Below are 15,341 nucleotides of genomic sequence, written 5' to 3'. Positions count from 1 at the left end.
GCTCTTTCATCCCCATCTGGGCAGCAGTGGATCAGAAGGACCATCAGCCCTTGCTGCTGCTCTTGGAGGAGTGTGTGGCGGCCACAACACCAGAACTGCAGTCTGCGAGCCTGGTGTACCCCATCATCACCAACAAGGGGTATGTACCAGACCTGGCTATGGCCATGTAGGGTGCACGTTTTGGTTTTTGAAAAGTATTGAATACATTTTAAAGTTAGCTTATTTGCTGGATGGAAGTTCTGTTTGTCTGCTCATTGCACAATGCATTTTCAGTTGCCTTGCAGATGGGAAGACTGGGAACTCCAGGTTCCTGCCTAGGTACCACTCGTCTGCTATTCTGCTTTACCTGCAGTCCTTCAAGTTTGCCTTAGGCGAGGAAGTGAGTGGACCACAAGTTCTCGGTATGACTGGGTTGTTTTCATACTGTAGCTCTTGACTGTTCTCTTATTTCACCCCAGGTGTATATTCATTGTAAGCTTGTTGCATGGGACCCTGAGGTTTTTGATATAGAAAAGAAGGCCTGCCACTACATTAAAGAGACTGGAGAGTAAGTATTGGTCACATAACGACCATAATGACGTTAGTGCCAATGCAACAGCCAACTTTTTTTTTTATTCATAGATGGGAGCTGCTGGACGACCCGTCTCAAAGTGACCTCTGCAAGTGCTGTGACTCGAGTTGCAAGCCTCGGTTGAAGAGGGGTGTGGATTCAGGTATTTTGAGGCACTTCATTTCAAGCCTGACTAAACTGTAGTTCCATATTAATTTGAGCTGATCACTCTTGAGTTCTGATGGGACTGCAGCTTGAAGTAATTTATATATTTTTTTCTCAGAACCCCAGGGCCTGGTTCAAAACTCTGTTCTTGGACCGCTCACAATAGTGGAAAACTCTGAAACCCGGATCCCCAGTGAATTTGTCAAATATCCTACTGTAGAACAAGGTTGGTGATTTTGGCATTGAAGACTATAGTTTACACTTGGCTTTTAATTGTATGAGCTTTGATGCCAAATGAACTTGAACCTGTAACCTACTCATCTGTCATTGTGTTCTGTATTCAGTTGACTGGTTGGTGTAATGGTCTGGAACACTTTGCTTGTCAGGTGTGTGTGTGTGCTGGTTATTTTACTGTAACATCCCCCAACGGCAATGAGATGCATGTTACTAACACTTCTTCAACCTGTTACAGGGATGGCTGTCTTTTCTGTCTCTACAGCCATCTAATTGTAGGTGGCCTGAAGGGTGCATCACTTTCCACTATCCCCAGTATGGATATGAAGTCCTTTGACTTGAGCACGTTTCAATAAAATGAATACTTTACAATGGTGTTTGTTTCTAATGGTTGTCAAAATGCTATGATCCTGATGAGATGTAGTGCGGCGCCGGTATCTACACAAAATAGCCAAGATGTGACCATCTGGTTGTAAGAAGATGATCTCAATGAGAGTGCTCAGTGTTTTGTGACTTCCCAGTGTCCTGATTACTCTTGAACTGTAACACTACTTTTGGCATAATTAGTTTGCTAATGATAGTCACAGCAGGTGTTCATGCAATGGTAACGCTATTTGAAAGATTGTCATAAGTGAACCTGCTTATTGTTGGCTATACTTTTTCAGCAGTAGCCCACCCCAAGTTTAGAGATTGTAGGTGGCTGATGGCCATGCTTAATGGCTGTGATAGGAGGAAACTGAGGCTGGATCAACGGCATTGTACATAGTTCCTCCACAATACTAACCAAAATTACAGAGTGAAGAGAAGGAAGTCTGTACAGAATATAATATTCCAAAACATGCATCCTGTCTGCAATAAGGTACTAAAGTAAACCTGTACAAAATGAGGTCAAAGAAGTAACTTTGTCCTGAATACAAAGCATTACAGTATGTTTGAGGCAAATCAAACACAACACATGACTGAGTACCACTCTTCATATTTTCCAAGCATGGTGGTGGCTGCATCATGTTATGGGTATGCGTGTCATCGGCAAGGACTGGTGAATATTTTAGGATGAAAATAAATGGAATAGAGCTAAGCACAGGCAAAATCCTAAAGGAAAACCTGGTTCCGTCTACTTTCCAACAGACACTTGGAGACAAATTCAGCAGGACAATAACCTAAAACACAAGGCCAAATATACACTACTGTTGATCAATAACCAATTTGACAGAGCTTGAAGAATTCTGTAGAGAATAATGGGCAAATATTGCACAATCGAGATGTGGAAAGCTCTTATAGACTCACTGCTGTAATCTCTGCCAAAGGTGCTTGTACAATGAGATTTCTGTATTTCATTTTCAATCCATTTGCAAACATTTCTATAAACATGTTTTTACTTTGTCATGAGGCATGTGTAGATGGGTGATTTAAAAAATATATTTAAACATTTTATTCATGCTGTAACACAACAAAATGTGGAATAAGTCAAAGGTACGAATACTTTCTGAAGGCACTGGAAGGCTAAAACTGAGCTAGCTAGCAGCTTGGTAACTAAGGCGAAACTGTTGGCTTGCTAACAACGTAGAAAACACATTTTACCTAACTAATTTTAGCTTGCATCACATTTAGTATATAATCAGTTAATTAGACTAACTGGAAACAGGACATTAATGCACGAAATGAAGAACTATATTCAACTTTGCTTATATGCTGCTCGCTCCTGCAGAATTTTGTACTTCCTATTCCTCCCTCACTTTTTTCCCAAACGTGTTTATTTTGCCTATCAAGTGACATGTCTACCTGCCTGCTCTCCGTTTGGTATTCCCGCCTCTTATTTTTCATTGGTTGCCTGATGCAACCAATCATAATCCTTTCCGCTCTGAGAACGATTGAGTAAGTGAAACTCCTATGAGTGTTATGCTCATATAATGTAGGGTACAGTATGTGTTGGCTTCATCCACTCTACAAAGGTGTTTTTTCCCAGCTTTTAAGAGGACAGCAATAGACCCTCAATTATGATATCAGTGTGCTGAAATGCATTGAGATTTATATTTTAATAACAGCCAAATGTATCATGTAGCGTCAGTGTCATAGGTCTACAGAACATGAACTTTAAACCTGTCATAGAGTACAGAGAACATACATGGCTTGTGGCCCTGGGAGTATACAATGGAGCTAAAAAACGTGTATAAATTATTTTTTACCAAATGTTGCTTAAAATGTGAGACTTTGCTTTTTGTCGTTATCGATGCAAAAAAAACTATGTGGGGTAAAAATAGAGAGAAAAAGGGAAACTTTCAACAGTAATGGCAATGTTGTCATAGTTTCTCTGTTGCCACATATGTAACTGTAATAATCTGTTTACACTTTATTCAAATGAAATCATTTTCACGTATGCACTGGCCAAAGATGTTTAAATGAGAGATGTCACCTGGTGGCAACAAATGTTGGCAACAAATGGAACCACAGGAAAAAACACCTTAGAAATAATATTCAATTGTCCACATGATAGAGCCATATAAGAGTTATAAGGTAACATGAGTAAATTACATCAGTTATCAGTTACATGGAGTTATCTGGTGATGTACTGTTACTTGCTTTGAGGATACAGCGGTAGATTGACACATGGTGGCTTTCCTGCGGCGTTCATGTTCATAGATTCTCTCCTGTACTTCACTCGCAGTCCATTTCTCAGCAGACTTGTATAGGAATACTGCTGCCAGTTTGGGGTCAGGGCAGTATGTTACAAACATCCTAACGACATCGGAGTCAATCTTCTTACCTTGTCTCTTAAGGCCCTCGTCAGCGACATCTACGGCCTTGTTCAATCGAACCCAATACTCCATAACAGCCTCTCCGGGTACAGGTTTAGTATTGTAAAAATCAGCCAAGGGCATGCATGAATAGGCCAATTCGCTGAATTTCTGTTTCAGAATGTCAAATACAATCTCTGGCTTCTCTGTAGGATCAACTGTTGTCTCATTGCGTAAATTTATCTTTACCATGTCTCTTGCTTTGCCAGATAATCGCCTAATTATCTCATCTGATTGTTCCCCAACCGGACATCCCTTCCTCCTCAAGTACAATGCCTTGCGAAAGTATTCGGCCCCCTTGAACTTTGCGACCTTTTGCCACATTTCAGGCTTCAAACATAAAGATATAAAAGTGTAGTTTTTGGGAAGAATCAACAACAAGTGGGACACAATCATGAAGTGGAATGACATTTATTGGATATTTCAAATATTTTTTACAAAAACTGAAAAATTGGGCGTGCAAAATTATTCAGCCTCTTTTACTTTCAGTGCAGCAAACTCTCTCCAGAAGTTCAGTGAGGATCTCTGAATGATCCAAATGTTGACCTAAATGCCCAATTTTTCAGTTTTTGATTTGTTAAAAAAGTTTGAAATATTCAATAAATGTCGTTCCACTTCATGATTGTGTCCCACTTGTTGTTGATTCTTCACAAAAAAATACAGTTTTATATATTTATGTTTGAAGCCTGAAATGTGGCAAAAGGTCGCAAAGTTCAAGGGGGCCGAATACTTTCGCAAGGCACTGTATATTCTCATCAACTCCTCCCATTCATAAATGGAGCATTTGTCTGTAACATCTCCTCTATATGTAGGAGGTTCCTTTATGTCTGATTGCATGATGAACTTAATTTTACTGAGATCTACATATCCTACCAACTCTGAATGATGATCACTTATCTTTTCTGTACTTACTGGTGGCTCATAAGTACTGGACCTGCCACTCTGTAGTTCTTCCCTAATGGAGCTCCCTATTTCCTGGGCTAGCTGAGTGACCAGCTCAGCTAGACCATCTACAGGGGCATTTGGATTAACACCAGATGAAGGGCTTTCATACAATTTTTTTGTGGAGCAAAACATGGGGGAATCTCCTGCACCTACACACTTTACAGGGGTTTGATCAGAGTATGAGAAAAACCTCCCCCTCCCAGCAGTGAATTTGGGTTCATCACCATTATAAGATGCCATGCCACTAAACCACTAATGTTACGTTAAAATGTCTGTTGATGAACACACTTCTATGTTGGTTAACCTCTTGATTCTAGCCATCCCGGATCCGGGATCGTGAATACAGCCTCAAGCTCATTACCATAACGCAACGTTAACTATTCATGAAAATCGCAAATGAAATGAAATAAATATATTTGCTCTCAAGCTTAGCCTTTTGTTAACAACACTGTCATCTCAGATTTTCAAAATATGCTTTTGAACCATAGCTAAACAAGCATTTGTGTAACAGTATTGATAGCCTAGCATAGCATTTAGCCTAGCATTCAGCATGCAACATTTTCACAAACACAAGAAAAGCCTTCAAATAAAATCATTTACCTTTGAAGAACTTCAGATGTTTTCAATGAGGACACTCAGTTAGATAGCAAATGTTCAGTTTTTACAAAAAATATTATTTGTGTCGGACAAATCGCTCCGTTTTGTTCATCACGTTTGGCTACGAAAAAACCTGTATCCAGGAGTATAATTCTCTCCGCAAGCTCATTAGCATAACGCAAAGTTAACTATTCATGAAAATCGCAAATGAAATTAAATAAATACATTAGCTCTCAAGCTTAGCCTTTTGTTAACAACACTGTCATCTCAGATTTTCAAAATATGCTTTTGAACCATAGCTAAACAAGCATTTGTGTAACAGTATTGATAGCCTAGCATAGCATTAAGCCTGGCATTCAGCATGCAACATTTTCACAAAAACAAGAAAAGCATTCAAATAAAATCATTTACCTTTGAAGAACTTCAGATGTTTTCAATGAGGAGACTCTCAGTTAGATAGCAAATGTTCAGTTTTTACAAAAAAATGATTTGTGTAGACAAATCGCTCCATTTTCTTCATCACGTTTGGGTAAGAAAAAACCCGAAAATTAAGCCATTACAACGCAAACTTTTTTTCCATATTAACTCCATAATATTGACAGAAACATGGCAAACGTTGTTTAGAATCAATCCTCAAGGTGTTTTTCACATATCTATCGATGATAAATCATTCGTGGCAGTTTAGTTTCTCCTCTAAAGAAATGGAACGCGCATGGAGCTCGAGATTACGCAATAATTTAGACGCAGGACACCGGGCGGACACCTGGTAAATGTAGTCTCTTATGGTCAATCTTCCAATGATATGCCTACAAATACGTCACAATGCTGCAGACACCTTGGGGAAACGACAGAAAGGGCAGGCTCATTCCTGGCGCATTCATAAGGAGACATTGGAACACAGCGAACTTCAGAATCTGGGGCATTTCCTGTATGAAATTTCATCTTGGTTTCGCCTGTGGCATTAGTTCTGGGGCACTCACAGATAATATCTTTGCAGTTTTGGAAACGTCAGAGTTGTTTCTTTCCAAAGCTGTCAATTACATGCATAGTCGAGCATCTTTTAGTGACAAAATATCTTGTTTAAAACGGGAACGTTTTTTATCCAAAAATTAAAAGAGCGCCCCCTATCTCGAAGAAGTTAACTCTAAACAGCGCTCACAAAGCATCGTTGTCAGAAACAAAATAAACAGGAAAAAAGACTGTAGTTCCGATTTTTGACACAAGGCGGCAAGAGTACCTCAATGATATAATTAGTCTCTAGAGCAGCAGCGCCGCGGTGATTGAGCTGACGTCGATCAACGATGAATCCGGGTCTAGAAGGCACCGATGTAACCGGTGCTATACTGCACCGCTGTAACTCTGCGTTGTGTGTGGTTGATTGAGACTATAGACATGGACTTTGGAGACCAGGTAGTTTTAATTAAGCAGAACTCACTCTCTGTATCTTGCATCTGCATACAAAAGGAAATAAAACATTTGTAGAGCACATATGTTCTGAGAATCGTCGCCTCTTTCTCTCAGTGCATCAAAATGATTTTTGAATACAAAATTTAATACAGTCTCTACTTATTATACATAATATATTTTACATAGATAAAACCACATACCTGCATCCAAAAGGAAATAAAACATTTGTAGAGAACATATGTTCCGAGAATCGTCGCCTCTTTCTACAACAGATGCACAATAGGAGGGACTGGGATCATTCGAGGAGCAAGCCATCGTTCACACATACAATAGCATACAAAATGCAATTGCCATGTTGACTGTAGGAAAGTCCACCAAAGCTTTTGCCAGAGAATTGACTGTTAATTTCTCTACATAAGCCACCTCCAATGTCGTTTTAGAGAATTTGGCAGTACGTCCAACCGGCCTCACAACCGCAGACCACGTGTAACCACTCCAGCCCAGGACGTCCACATCTGGCTTCTTCACCCGAGGGATCCTCTGAAACCAGCAACCCTGACAGCTGATGAAACTGAGGAGTATTTCTGTCTGTAATAAAGCCCTTTTGTGGGGAAGAACTCATTCTGATTGGCTTGGCCTGGCTCCCCTGTGGCTGCGCACTTGCCCTCCCAGTCCCATCCATTGCTGCACCCCTGCTCTCCCAGTCCCACCCATGGCTGCGCCCCTGCCCAGTCCTGTGAAATCCATAGTTTGGGGCCTAATGAATTTAATTCAATTGACTGATTTCCTTATATGAAATGTAACTCAGAAAAATCTTTCATTGTTGCTTGCGGCGTTTACATTTTGGTTCAGTATAGTTAACGTTAGCGAACTCTGCATTCTATACATTTACATTTAAGTCATTTAGCAGACGCTCTTATCCAGAGCGACTTACAAATTGGTGCATTCACCTTATAACATCCAGTGGGACAGTCACTTAACAATAGTGCATCTAAAACTTAGGGGGGGTGGGGTGAGAGGGATTACTTAACCTATCCTAGGTATTCCTTAAAGAGGTGGGGTTTCAGGTGTCTCCGGAAGGTGGTGATTGACTCCGCTGTCCTGGCGTCGTGAGGGAGTTTGTTCCACCATTGGGGGGCCAGGGCAGCGAACAGTTTTGACTGGGCTGAGCGGGAGCTGTACTTCCTCAGTGGTAGGGAGGCGAGCAGGCCAGAGGTGGATGAACGCAGTGCCCTTGTTTGGGTGTAGGGCCTGATCAGAGCCTGGAGGTACTGAGGTGCCGTTCCCCTCACAGCTCCGTAGGCAAGCACCATGGTCTTGTAGCGGATGCGAGCTTCAACTGGAAGCCAGTGGAGAGAACGGAGGAGCGGGGTGACGTGAGAGAACTTGGGAAGGTTGAACACCAGACGGGCTGCGGCGTTCTGGATGAGTTGAAGGGGTTTAATGGCACAGGCAGGGAGCCCAGCCAACAGCGAGTTGCAGTAATCCAGACGGGAGATGACAAGTGCCTGGATTAGGACCTGCGCCGCTTCCTGTGTGAGGCAGGGTCGTACTCTGCGGATGTTGTAGAGCATGAACCTACAGGAACGGGCCACCGCCTTGATGTTAGTTGAGAACGACAGGGTGTTGTCCAGGATCACGCCAAGGTTCTTGGCGCTCTCGGAGGAGGACACAATGGAGTTGTCAACCGTGATGGCGAGATCATGGAACGGGCAGTCCTTCCCCGGGAGGAAGAGCAGCTCCGTCTTGCCGAGGTTCAGCTTGAGGTGGTGATCCGTCATCCACACTGATATGTCTGCCAGACATGCAGAGATGCGATTCGCCACCTGGTCATCAGAAGGGGGAAAGGAGAAGATTAATTGTGTGTCGTCTGCATAGCAATGATAAGAGAGACCATGTGAGGTTATGACAGAGCCAAGTGACTTGGTGTATAGCGAGAATAGGAGAGGGCCAAGAACAGAGCCCTGGGGGACACCAGTGGTGAGAGCGCGTGGTGAGGAGACAGATTCTCGCCACGCCACCTGGTAGGAGCGACCTGTCAGGTAGGACGCAATCCAAGCGTGGGCCGCGCCGGAGATGCCCAACTCGGAGAGGGTGGGAGAGGAGGATCTGATGGTTCACAGTATCGAAGGCAGCCGATAGATCTAGAAGGATGAGAGCAGAGGAGAGAGAGTTAGCTTTAGCAGTGCGGAGCGCCTCCGTGATACAGAGGAGAGCAGTCTCAGTTGAATGACTAGTCTTGAAACCTGACTGATTTGGATCAAGAAGGTCATTCAGAGAGAGATAGCGGGAGAGCTGGCCAAGGACGGCACGTTCAAGAGTTTTGGAGAGAAAAGAAAGAAGGGATACTGGTCTGTAATTGTTGACATCGGAGGGATCGAGTGTAGGTTTTTTCAGAAGGGGTGCAACTCTCGCTCTCTTGAAGACGGAAGGGACGTAGCCAACGGTCAGGGATGAGTTGATGAGCGAGGTGAGGTAAGGGAGAAGGTCTCCGGAAATGGTCTGGAGAAGAGAGGAGGGGATAGGGTCAAGCGGGCAGGTTGTTGGGCGGCCGGCCGTCACAAGACGCGAGATTTCATCTGGAGAGAGAGGGGAGAAAGAGGTCAGAGCACAGGGTAGGGCAGTGTGAGCAGAACCAGCGGTGTCGTTTGACTTAGCAAACGAGGATCGGATGTCGTCGACCTTCTTTTCAAAATGGTTGACGAAGTCATCTGCAGAGAGGGAGGAGGGGGGGAGGGGGCGGAGGATTCAGGAGGGAGGAGAAGGTGGCAAAGAGCTTCCTAGGGTTAGAGGCAGATGCTTGGAATTTAGCGTGGTAGAAAGTGGCTTTAGCAGCAGAGACAGAGGAGGAAAATGTAGAGAGGAGGGAGTGAAAGGATGCCAGGTCCGCAGGGAGGCGAGTTTTCCTCCATTTCCGCTCGGCTGCCCGGAGCCCTGTTCTGTGAGCTCGCAATGAGTCATCGAGCCACGGAGCGGGAGGGGAGGACCGAGCCGGCCTGGAGGATAGGGGACATAGAGAGTCAAGGGATGCAGAGAGGGAGGAGAGGAGGGTTGAGGAGGCAGAATCAGGAGATAGGTGGGAGAAGGTTTGAGCGGAGGGAAGAGATGATAGGATGGAAGAGGAGAGAGTAGCGGGGGAGAGAGAGCGAAGGTTGGGACGGCGCGATACCATCCGAGTAGGGGCAGTGTGGGAGGTGTTGGATGAGAGCGAGAGGGAAAAGGATACAAGGCAGTGGTCGGAGACTTGGAGGGGAGTTGCAATGAGGTTAGTGGAAGAACAGCATCTAGTAAAGATGAGGTCGAGCGTATTGCCTGCCTTGTGAGTAGGGGGAAGGTGAGAGGGTGAGGTCAAAAGAGGAGAGGAGTGGAAAGAAGGAGGCAGAGAGGAAAGAGTCAAAGGTAGACGTGGGGAGGTTAAAGTCGCCCAGAACTGTGAGAGGTGAGCCGTCCTCAGGAAAGGAGCTTATCAAGGCATCAAGCTCATTGATGAACTCTCCGAGGGAACCTGGAGGGCGATAAATGATAAGGATGTTAAGCTTGAAAGGGCTAGTAACTGTGACAGCATGGAATTCAAAGGAGGCGATAGACAGATGGGTAAGGGGAGAAAGAGAGAATGACCACTTGGGAGAGATGAGGATCCCGGTGCCACCACCCCGCTGACCAGACGCTCTCGGGGTGTGCGAGAACACGTGGGCGGACGAAGAGAGAGCAGTAGGAGTAGCAGTGTTGTCTGTGGTGATCCATGTTTCCGTCAGTGCCAAGAAGTCGAGGGACTGGAGGGAGGCATAGGCTGAGATGAACTCTGCCTTGTTGACCGCAGATTGGCAGTTCCAGAGGCTACCGGAGACCTGGAACTCCACGTGGGTCGTGCGCGCTGGGACCACCAGAGTAGGGTGGCCGCGGCCACGCGGTGAGGAGCGTTTGTATGGTCTGTGCAGAGAGGAGAGAACAGGGATAAACAGACACATAGTTGACAGGCTACAGAAGAGGCTACGCTAATGCAAAGGAGATTGGAATGACAAATGGACTACACGTCTCGAATGTTCAGAAAGTTAAGCTACGTAGCAAGAATCTTATTGACTAAAATGATTAAAATGATACAGTACTGATATACGGGTATGCCAATGGCCTGCTGCGATGCCCACTATATAGCGCTTTTCAGATCTATTCATATATTTAGCTACGGCAGATAGCTAGATCGTTGATGAGATGACCATTCAGTATGTAAACTAGCAGGCTTGGCCACAATTAAATGGCTGGTCACAACTTGCAGGCTTGTTTTCAAATTGCTGTGCGTTTTGTTGCCAACCTATTTTGCTACCTGACAACTTTACGGTTTTCACTTTTTAATTACCGTTCATATACGCTTTATCTGGACACGATTCGTCAGGACCTCCAACAGCCGAAGCTAAGTAGTAACATTAACATGATGCCTTCTAATTGCAGCCGCTGTGCTCGCCTTACGGCGAGGATAGCTGTACTGCAAGCCCAGCTTCAGACGCAATTGTTAGGCAAGGGTAATTTCAGTGTAGGAAAGGATAAAACAGCGTCTGTGCCACCAGTAAGTACAGATAGTAGTATAAATCCCCTGGCACAGTCCCCGCAGCCGGACAACTTTCTCACGGTTTCTGGAAGGAAATGCTGTAGGAAAGCTCAACCGGTGTCGCTCATTCAGCCGACAGAAACTTTCAACCGGTTTTCCCCATTAAGCAGCGGGTCGGTGTTAGAGGCCGAGTCTTCTCTGGTCTCTACTCCTCCCGTTACGGGGTCTGAGACGCCGAAGCTTCCCACCATTAGCTCTGACAAATTGAAAACTCTAGTCATTGGCGACTCCATTACCCGCAGTATTAGAGTTAAAGCGAATCATCCAGCGATCATACACTGTTTACCCGGGGGCAGGGCTACCGACGTTAAGGCTAATCTGAAGATGGTGCTGGCTAAAGCTAAAACTGGTGAGTGTAGAGAGTATAGAGATATTGTTATCCACGTCGGCACCAACGATGTTAGGATGAAACAGTCAGAGATCACCAAGCGCAACATAGCTTCTGCATGCATATCAGCTAGAAAGATGTGTCGGCATCGAGTAATTGTCTCAGGCCCCCTCCCAGTTAGGGGGAGTGATGAGCTCTACAGCAGAGTCTCACAACTCAATCGCTGGTTGAAAACTGTTTTCTGCCCCTCCCAAAAGATAGAATTTGTAGATAATTGGCCCTCTTTCTGGGACTCACCCACAAACAGGACCAAGCCTGACCTGCTGAGGAGTGACGGACTCCATCCTAGCTGGAGGGGTGCTCTCATCTTATCTACCAACATAGACAGGGCTCTAAATCCTCTAGCTCCACAATGAAATAGGGTGCAGGCCAGGCAGCAGGCTATTAGCCAGCCTGCCAGCATAGTGGAGTCTGCCACTAGCATAGTCAATGTAGTCAGCTCAGCTATCACCATTGAGACCGTGTCTGTGCCTCGACCTAGGTTGGGCAAAACTAAACATGGCGGTGTTCGCCTTTGCAATCTCACTAGGATAAAGACCACCTCCATTCCTGTCATTACTGAAAGAGATCATGATACCTCACATCTCAAAATAGGGCTACTTAATGTTAGATCCCTTACTTCAAAGGCAATTATAGTCAATGAACTAATCACTGATCATAATCTTGATGTGATTGGCCTGACTGAAACATGGCTTAAGCCTGATGAATTTACTGTGTTAAATGAGGCCTCACCTCCTGGCTACACTAGTGACCATATCCCCCGTGCATCCCGCAAAGGCGGAGGTGTTGCTAACATTTACGATAGCAAATTTCAATTTACAAAAACAAATGATGACGTTTTCGTCTTTTGAGCTTCTAGTCATGAAATCTATGCAGCCTACTCAATCACTTTTTATAGCTACTGTTTACAGGCCTCCTGGGCCATATACAGCGTTTCTCACTGAGTTCCCTGAATTCCTATCGGACCTTGTAGTCATTGCAAATAATATTCTAATCTTTGGTGACTTTAATATTCACATGGAAAAGTCCACAGACCCACTCCAAAAGGCTTTCGGAGCCATCATCGACTCAGTGGGTTTTGTCCAACATGTCTCTGGACCCACTCACTGTCACAGTCATACGCTGGACCTAGTTTTGTCCCATGGAATAAATGTTGTGGATCTTAATGTTTTTCCTCATAATCCTGGACTATCGGACCACCATTTTATTACGTTTGCAATTGCAACAAATAATCTGCTCAGACCCCAACCAAGGAACATCAAAAGTCGTGCTATAAATTCACAGACAACACAAAGATTCCTTGATGCCCTTCCAGACTCCCTCTGCCTACCCAAGGACGCCAGAGGACAAAAATCCGTTAACCACCTAACTGAGGATCTCAATTTAACCTTGCACAATACCCTAGATGCAGTTGCACCCCTAAAAACTAAAAAAAAATGTCTCATAAGAAACTAGCTCCCTGGTACACAGAAAATACCCGAGCTCTGAAGCAAGCTTCCAGAAAATTGGAACGGAAATGGCGCCACACCAAACTGGAAGTCTTCCGACTAGCTTGGAAGGACGGTACCGTGCAGTACTGAAGAGCCCTTACTGCTGCTCGATCATCCTATTTTTCTAACTTAATTGAGGAAAATAAGAACAATCCGAAATTCCTTTTTGATACTGTGGCAAAGCTAACTAAAAAGCAGCATTCCCCAAGAGAGGATGACTTTCACTTTAGCAGTGATAAATTCATGAACTTCTTTGAGGAAAAGATTATGATTATTAGAAAGCAAATTACGGACTCCTCTTTAAACCTGCATATTCCTCCAAACCTCAGTTGTCCTGAGTCTGCACAACTCTGCCAGGACCTAGGATCAAGAGAGACGCTCAAGTGTTTTAGTACTATATCTCTTGACACAATGATGAAAATAATCATGGCCTCTAAACCTTCAAGCTGTATACTGGACCCTATTCCAACTAAACTACTGAAAGAGCTGCTTCCTGTGCTTGGCCCTCATATGTTGAACATAATAAACGGCTCTCTATCCACTGGATGTGTACCAAACTCACTAAAAGTGGCAGTAATAAAGCCTCTCTTGAAAAAGCCAAACCTTGACCCAGAAAATATAAAAAACTATCGGCCTATATCGAATCTTCCATTCCTTTCAAAAATTTTAGAGAAGGCTGTTGCGCAGCAACTCACTGCCTTCCTGAAGACAAACAATGTATACGAAATGCTTCAGTCTGGTTTTAGACCCCATCATAGCACTGAGACGGCACTTGTGAAGGTGGTAAATGACATTTTAATGGCATCGGACCGAGGCTCTGCATCTGTCCTCGTGCTCCTAGACCTTAGTGCTGCTTTTGATACCATCGATCACCACATTCTTTTGGAGAGATTGGAAACCCAAATTGGTCTACACGGACATGTTCTGGCCTGGTTTAGATCTTATCTGTCGGAAAGATATCAGTTTGTCTCTGTGAATGGTTTGTCCTCTGACAAATCAACTGTAAATTTCGGTGTTCCTCAAGGTTCTGTTTTAGGACCACTATTGTTTTCACTATATATTTTACCTCTTGGGGATGTTATTCGAAAACATAATGTAAACTTTCACTGCTATGCGGATGACACACAGCTGTACATTTCAATGAAACATGGTGAAGCCCCAAAATTGCCCTCGCTAGAAGCATGTGTTTCAGACATAAGGAAGTGGATGGCTGCAAACTTTCTACTATTAAACTCGGACAAAACAGAGATGCTTGTTCTAGGTCCCAAGAAACAAAGAGATCTTCTGTTGAATCTGACAATTAATCTTAATGGTTGTACAGTCGTCTCAAATAAAACTGTGAAGGACCTCGGCGTTACTCTGGACCCTGATCTCTCTTTTGAAGAACATATCAAGACCATTTCGAGGACAGCTTTTTGCTATCTACGTAACATTGCAAAAATCAGAAACTTTCTGTCCAAAAATGATGCAGAAAAATTAATCCATGCTTTTGTCACTTCTAGGTTAGACTACTGCAATGCTCTATTTACCGGCTACCCGGATAAAGCACTAAATAAACTTCAGTTAGTGCTAAATACGGCTGCTAGAATCCTGACTAGAACCAAAAAATTTGATCATATTATTCCAGTGCTAGCCTCTCTACACTGGCTTCCTGTCAAAGCAAGGGCTGATTTCAAGGTTTTACTGCTAACTTACAAAGCATTACATGGGCTTGCTCCTACCTACCTCTCTGATTTGGTCCTGCCGTACATACCTACACGTATGCTACGGTCACAAGACGCAGGCCTCCTAATTGTCCCTAGAATTTCTAAGCAAACAGCTGGAGGCAGGGCTTTCTCCTATAGAGATCCATTTTTATGGAACGGTCTGCCTACCCATGTCAGAGACGCAAACTCGGTCTCAACCTTTAAGTCTTTACTGAAGACTCATCTCTTCAGTGGGTCATATGATTGAGTGTAGTCTGGCCCAGGAGTGGGAAGGTGAACGGAAAGGCTCTGGAGCAACGAACCGCCCTTGCTGTCTCTGCCTGGCCGGTTCCCCTCTTTCCACTGGGATTCTCTGCCTCTAACCCTGTTACGGGGCTGAGTCACTGGCTTGCTGGGGCTCTCTCATGCCGTCCCTGGGGGGGTGCGTCACCTGGGTGGGTTGATTCACTGTTGTGGTCAGC

Source organism: Oncorhynchus gorbuscha, unplaced genomic scaffold, assembly GCF_021184085.1.
Source record: "Oncorhynchus gorbuscha isolate QuinsamMale2020 ecotype Even-year unplaced genomic scaffold, OgorEven_v1.0 Un_scaffold_2758, whole genome shotgun sequence".
In the NCBI taxonomy this organism is placed as follows: Eukaryota; Metazoa; Chordata; class Actinopteri; order Salmoniformes; family Salmonidae; genus Oncorhynchus; species Oncorhynchus gorbuscha.
Note: the sequence above shows the minus strand (reverse complement) of the source record.